At 36.0% G+C, this 7,977-nt stretch overlaps 1 long non-coding RNA gene across 1 annotated transcript; it reads right to left on the reverse strand.

The window, feature by feature from the left end:
• Positions 1 to 3,483: 3,483 nt before the first annotated feature.
• On the reverse strand, positions 3,484 to 4,056 carry LOC130814270 (uncharacterized). Its single transcript, XR_009042351.1, has 2 exons — positions 3,841 to 4,056; positions 3,484 to 3,729 (listed from the first exon to the last, which is right to left on the reverse strand). It is a non-coding gene; the product is annotated as an uncharacterized LOC130814270 (long non-coding RNA).
• Positions 4,057 to 7,977: the final 3,921 nt, after the last annotated feature.

Raw genomic sequence — 7,977 nt, forward strand, 5'->3', positions numbered from 1 at the left:
AATAATAAATCTGATATCTAAAAATCGTAGTAAAATTTTACTTTTAAAATGAGAAACTCATTTTACTTATTAAAATAGTAATTTTTAACAAAGACATTTTTATAACTGTTTCAATGATGATCTTTACAAACAAGCACAAGCCTTTCACCATAAGGCCAAAGAATTTCCGGATGCTAACATATACCCCTCTTATTCACCCAATGTGTCTCATTTGACTTTTCACCATTTTTTAGGTAGTTAAATTAAACATGCGAAAAAAAAGTGTAGTGTTTTCAAATTTTGATTTGATAAGGATAAATTGAGATTAGTAAGTGTAATGGTGTAAAATTAAGTTTAGTTAGGATAAATTGGTAAAGTTAACATATTCAGAATAAAAATGAGATATTTAGGGTGACTTGATCCAATAAGAAAATGGGACACTAACGGTCCGTTTGGTTATTGGCACTAAATAATGGTAATGAGAATGATTTATAGTGTAAAATTTCATCAAAATTTTATGTCATTTTTATGGTGATGAAACTTTGATCACAAAAAACGTTTTTGTTTACAAATTTCCATTATTTTCTAATACCACATCTCCCAATGATAATGCATTGGAATGAATGTTATGAAGAAAACGAGATCATTGAAGTTGGACAAGCATATCCATCAAGGTAGTTAAGAGATTATTCAACCAAAATTACACTAATTTTCATTCCTATTACCACCATTTATTCCTAAGGGTGTAAGTTCGGTGTTTGGTTTGGATTCGATACAAATTCAAATCAAACCAAATAAAATTCGGTTTAGATTTTTACAGTCCAAATCCAAAACATATTTTTCATAATCCAAATTCAATCGAACCGATTTATACAATACAAATCCAAATCAAACCAATTTGACCGAATTAACCAAATTAATCAATTTGCACCGAATTGATAGCCATTTTAACAAGATGAAAATTCAAGCAGAAAATAACGCACAAACAATAAAAAGAAAAAATTACAAATGAAATACAAATTGATATTCTCAATTTTAACAAGAAAGGGAATCATCAACTATTTCAAAAGAATATCAAACAATATAAAGATGAATATCATTGAACTAATAATACATATTCAAAATAAAAATAACAAACTTGAAGAATTTCATGGTTGCTTGAAGAGGAAGAATCTTTTTTGATTTTAAGTTTTGAGGAAGATAAAATCAGAAAGATGAAGAATGAGAGGAGGGGAGGGTTAGAATTTCTCTTTGAACATGAATGAGATTTGTGAGAGTGACAGAATGAGTTTGAGACGGAATAGTTTAGGCCTTTAGGGTTCTTGAATTAGAGAATGAGTGATGCGCGAAGGTTTTCACTAAAGAGAGCAAGCTGCAGAAGCGTTTGTCCATTGGGCCGGGACTTATAAAAAAAAGTTTAAACCCTAATAAAAGTTTGGTTTTTGGTTCATTTGGTTTTCAAAATTTAACACTGACACTGAACCGTAGACTGAAATTATGATTTAATTTCAACCCAAATCAAATCAAATTTTAAAAATAATCAAACTAAATTTCTTACTTGGTTTGATTTGGTTCGGTGTTTAATTTTTAATCAAATTAGTTACGCCCCTTTTTATTACCATCTGCCAAACAACAATTATAGTTAATAGGAGGGAGCAGTATATAAAACTTGTCTGGTAGTAAATACAGGATCAATACCCTTATTAACGATAGCGAGATCTCAATCAACGTATTGGTGTTATGGTGTATCTTAGTATCGAAGATGATACCAAATATTTATTATCTTTTCTTTCGCCAATTTCCATACATATTTAACAAATTTTTTACTTTCATTTAATTTAAATCATTTAAATTGAAATCGTTATTTTTAATTTCAAATCAAAAAAATAATAGTTAAAGTAAATAAACAATATAGTACAGGCAATAATTTTTAATATATTCTCAATTGGGATAAGTAAAAATAAAATATTCTCCAAATTTTATATTGATATGACAATGCTCTTTTTCTATTCATTTCCATTTAGCATTAGTCGTGGTCTTATAAACTCTATCAAGGATGTAGACGAATTCCTTGCTTCATCCAAATATGTAAGATTGTAGCCGACCATTGAGTTTGCAACCCGAAAAAGATTTTCATGGAGAAATATATATTAAATCAGATCAGTTGATTTAATAATAACTGCTACAGAAACTATAACTAATAAAATCCTGTGGAAATATATATAACTATAACTAATAAATCCAACAATATATATATATATATATATATATATATATATATATATATATATATATATATATATATATATATATATATATATATTCTTGGAATACACAAATCCAAATCCAAGTGCTCCCACTCATGCTGTGTTTGGAATTTGGATATGGTTTGAGGAGGGAAATGAAAAAAAGAGAGAAAACAGAAATGAGGAGCAACATGCCATTCTCCTATAAAACTTTCCACCGTCGAATGAATTATTCATTAATATCCAAACAATAAAAATCATATCGATACATCTTCCTCTCTTTTCCTTCCTTTCCCTCTTCTTCCTTTCCTTCTAATTCCTTCCGATATAAACTAACCCTTGGCAGGAGCAGGGCAATCCTCAACGGAACAACCACATATATAAGCACTTTCATAATAGACTAATACTTAATAAAATACGAAGCAGATGTTCCATTTCCCGTTCCTATTTCTCATTCCTTCCCCTCTAAAATTGATATACTATTTTCATCAAAGAAACTCTCATTAAACCAATACATCAGGCCATCAAAAGAACAGCATTCACTAAAGGCCAGAGGACTATAGCAAAATACTTGTCCCAATAAAAATGTAACACTATTTTTATCCCTTCATTTACACTATGTTTGGATAGCAATTATAGAGAGAAAAGAAAGAAAGAAAAGAGGAAGGAACGAAAGAAGGGAGGAGAAGGGAAAGAAAGAAAAGAGAAAGGAAAGGAATAAACTCTTATTTGTAGAAAAGGAAAAGAAGGAAAAATAAGTTTTTCCTTCAAATATTTCTAAATTTGAAAAGATGAATACTTTAACAAAAAAAATTCATCCAATCCTTTCACATCTCTTCAATTCTAATTTTTTATCCAATCATCCCTCCAAATCCAAACAAATCCCTGCTCTTTGTTTCCCGCTCGGGGCGCTCTTTTAATACTATCAAATATGTGCCATTTGATGTGGTGCAACTTCACGGAAACGGAGGGAATAAAAGAGGAATAATAATCACATTATTACTAACTCCTAGATTAAACAGCAAATCCTTGACTAAGTTCACAAATAACTCGACAACAATCGACATCCAACAGTTACCCTAAAATCATTTCAACATTCTTTACCAAAGAGAAAATTACTACGATCATCTAGCATTTATAATAATCTAAATCCAACAGTTACCTAAAATCACAACAAATCAGCACATTAGAACCCCAACAGTTATACATTGCAAAAGACAGTTGTAATAATCAACAAATAAGAAAGCATAAAACGAACTTCAACAAGATATTCCGGTTATACTGCTGGAAATTTCACGTTCAGCAAAGCGTACAAAAACATAGATAAAACATTATATCAATACCTATAACCAGTCATATTTAGCAACAAAAATAGCTCATAAACACCAAAAAAAGCGATGAGAAACTGAAAGCGTCCAATTCAGAACTTGAAAGAAATCTATTTGGATCTCTGTCTCATCTTTCTGCGCTTCCTCTTCAACCTCCTCATACGCTTCTTCTTCCACTACAAAACAAATGAAGGAAAAATGTTTGAATAAATGTCAAGTATAAAAACAAAAAAGAAATTCGGGGACAGTATTCACAAAATAGAAAGAAGTGAAGAGATTATTGGTACCTTAGCTCTCATGATGATCAGATGAAGAAAATTTGCGACCACAAAACCTAATCGATGAGATTTAAACCGAAGATTGAAGAGGGTGTAGATTAAGAAGGAACACAGAATTTTTGGGGTTTGTAGAAATAAATAGTGAAACCCTAGGCTCAGTGGGCTTTGTTATGTCGTTAGAGGAAGGTTTAGTTGGGCTGAATTGTAATGGGTGTTTTGCTATCTTGCAAGTGTTTCACAAATTGTTATAGGGAAGATTGAAATAATTGAGATTATTTATCTACTTAATTCCAAATATAAGATTCGGAAAAACTTATGTCCCAAAATAAGCTTCCGTACGTCCAAGCCTAGCCTCGGGTAAGTCGCTGTTAGTAACAGCGAATTAGGGGAAAAAAAAAAATTTAAAAAGTTGAAAGTCGCTGTTACTAACAGCGACTATCAGGTTTTTATTTTTTATTTTTTTTTTAATTTAAAAACTAAACTAGCCGTTGTTAATTAGAAAAATAGCCGTTAGGAATGTGAAAATAGTCGTTGTAATGTTGTTGTATAAATAGGTCCATCATTTCTCATACTTCATTTTATCCATTCTACATCATTCTTCTTCTTTTCAATCAATTGTTAAAGTTAACATAAGGTATTTTGTTAGTTTTATTATTGTAAATGTAAATATTATTTTTGAAAGTTCACTAACGTTACTATATTATATGTATTATGTAGATGTCAAAGGAGCATTGTATTGAAGAGCTTTGTGATTGTGGTTATGAAGTTGAGATTAATACTGATTGGAGCGACTTCGATCCAGGGCGTGAATTTGTTGCTTGCCCTTTCTACTTGGCTGACGGATTAGGATACACATACTTTCGCTGGATTGCTCCAGAGGGTACAAAATGGCAGAGAGACTTAATAATACGGCTTGAGAAGGAAAAACAAGAGCTTAAAGATGAGGTATTTAATCTAAAGAGACAAATGGATGATATGGCACATAGGAAAGAAGAGACTGAAAGAATTATGAGAAAGTTAAATAAGCCTTCTTAGTTACGGACGCTAGTTTAACTTAATGCATGAAGTATGTAATTGGATTTGGATTTGTTGAAACTTGCTTGAAATTGTGTTGAATGTTGAATAGCAACATCCTTATTTAAATATGATTGCATGTTTGTTTTTGATTAAATTTATGCTGCATTGTTCGCGGAATGATTCATCGCCCAAAAGTCTAAGTAGTTAACATCAATTCACTCATAATAAACGTGTGATACTACCGTAAAAATATATACATGTACATATATGTTACAATTTACACACAAAAGACCAACAGTTACAAATGAGTATGTACAAATGTTCAATAATTACAAAACTATTGTAATGCTAATCCTCCTCCTGTCCCCTGTCTAATTGTGACGGTTTACGACGCCTCCTACGATAGTAAGATGCAGTCGCATGACGCTCGGGTAGGGAAGGGGATTGATAGTGTGATGATGTGGCACCCTGTGAGGACCCGACACCGTAGTCCGGGTACGTTAAGTCAACCTCCTCAAGATGAACGTCGGGGTGATGAGGAGATGACTCGTACTCGTACGTAGTGGTGTGGGGCGCAGTTACTTCCGGAATGAAGTGTTGAAACTGCGTGCCTAGGAGTATGCCTTGGGCAATCTCCCGTACGGGCTCCTCTTGGGAGGAGCCGATGACTGATGCAATGCCCTGTGCCTGCAGTAAGACTTAATTATTAATGAAATGTTTAAAGTGTAAGTTGTATGGATAATAATCAATGTTGAAGAATACTTACAAAGTGTGTCATCGTCGGTGCTGCGGGATTGTACTGGGATGCCGCCAAGATACCTCGTGGTGTCATCCATCGGCGAGTAATGGAGAGGAACCACGGCATGTAATCCGCCGTAGTAGGTGCGCCTGCAGCGTCGATCGGCGCACCTTGGGGAAGCAGATCTAGCCTGTGCTCCCAACGAGCGACATGGCGCCAGTTGACCTCTAGCCAGTTCTTGGGTTCCCGACCCTTGCGAGAGTGGTGGAGCTCCGCTTCTGTGTCACATGGAGGCGGGATGCCCTGTACCAGAGGTACAAATGCTCTCCACGCCCCTGACAATATGCCCGAGTGCTGAGGCAATGCAGCGTATGCCTCAGCGGGGTAAGGGTCCCATAGAAACTAAACGTGAAAATTCGATTAATAAATTACTCAATTTGATACTTATAAAACAAGTTGTGGTGAAGTTTTTACCTGGTCAGCACGTAATAGATCGAGTTGATCGCGGTAGAACCCCACGCCCGATCCAGTGTTTATTTGTTTGTTTCATAATCTTTACGTTTATATACTCAAATATAGATACTATTTACCTTGACGTGCAAGTTCTAGTGTTATGACCGTCAATACCACACCGTCGACAAGCGTTTCGTCTCCGCGATCCTTCGTCCATTTCGTTCGCGATCCTCCTGGACTTAGGTCTTCCTAATCCACGAATTTGATCTGGATCGTGTAACACCTCAACACCGGTGTATTGAGGCCATGCCCTCTTATCAATTAACGGCAAGAATAGCATTCATACGTGTTAACATAGCTCTGGGTCTTGTAGTAGGAGTCCACAAAACGCTCATAGGATAAGTGTCGTTTAATGCAAACGGCAAGAACATGAGAACAAGGTAAGTGAAATATGGACGGTTTGTTACAAGTGCATTTCATCTCGCTCATATCCACACTTTGTATTTTACCACCCTTGGCCGATCCTCTATTACCACGCCCAGTCTTAACTTGGAAAAGGCCTCGTCTGTAGTCAAATGCGATGATCTCATGGTAGTTTGCCTTCTCGGTGTTACGGGTGATAATTCTAGTGGCGTGTGAAGTGTACTTGTTTCCCCCAATTAACCACGCGTTTGCATTCTCGCGTCTTTTTACAAAATAATCATTAACACGATCGAAGGTAAACTCCACAAGAGTGGTTATAGGCAAGAAACGCACACCCTTCATCACGTTATTGAATACTTCGGCCAAGTTCGTATTTGTAACACCGTACCTATACCCTCCATCGTGACATATTGACCATTTTGACATATCACCAATGGCCTTCAATCCCTCGACGACTTTATTGGGTTGTCTTTGCTCTGCAGTCCTACCATACATTTTCTTCAACTTCACATTACCCATTTGACGATTGAAATTGCTTAACAAATGCCGCAAGCAAAACCTATGATGGGCGTTTGGAGGTTGCCATTCCGGCTCCTCCATGGTTGCTAGAATGCCCGCATGCCTATCGGAAATAACGCATAACCCTGGACTATGCATCACATGCTTACGAACACAGCCCATAAACCAAGACCACGCGGCTATGCATTCTTTTTCGACCAAAGCAAAGGCAAGCGGGAATATTCCCTTGTTCCCATCTTGGGCAATCGCAGTCAACAACATATGGCGATACTTACCATACAAATGTGTTCCGTCAATGGCAATAACGGGTTTGCAATACTTGAATCCCTCAATACTAGGTTGGAAAGCCCAAAACACGCGTTGGAAAGTTCTAATACTAGGACGGACATACACAGCGACATCATTATCTTCCTTAAAGAACCACTCAACTACGGTACCGGGGTTTGAAATTTGCAGTGCCTTCAGGAAGCGTGGAAAAAGAGGATAAGAATCTTCCCACGTACCATAGATGGAGAGAAGGGCTTGCTGTTTAGCACACCATGCCCGCTTATAGGTCACTTCGACACCGAATTGGTCTTTCACCATTTGACGGACAACAGAAACCTTAATTGATGGGTCTTGAGCAAAACAATTTCTAATACGATTGTTAATCACGGAAGATGTCAAATGAATGTGCCCAGCTGACACGTTTTCAGTACTTAAAACACAACCCCCATGCTTCCCTTTATAAGTAATTATCTCCCATGACGGTGAATAGGAGGTCTTCCTAGCCCTAAGCCTCCAACCACACCCTCTCTTACACTTCAACGTGAGCACGGTTTGATTTGAATTCTCAGTTCTGTACTCAACGTTTCTACGAATATGATACAATCTAACAGCGTCCAACAAGGCATCCTTGTTGTCAAACATCATACCCTTTTGAAACTCTCCTTCGTCGGTGTAGGTTGTATCACAATCCCAAGACCTCCAAGAGTTGTCCTCAAAGTGTTCATATA

This window comes from Amaranthus tricolor, chromosome 5 (assembly GCF_026212465.1).
Source record: "Amaranthus tricolor cultivar Red isolate AtriRed21 chromosome 5, ASM2621246v1, whole genome shotgun sequence".
NCBI classification, from domain to species: domain Eukaryota; kingdom Viridiplantae; phylum Streptophyta; class Magnoliopsida; order Caryophyllales; family Amaranthaceae; genus Amaranthus; species Amaranthus tricolor.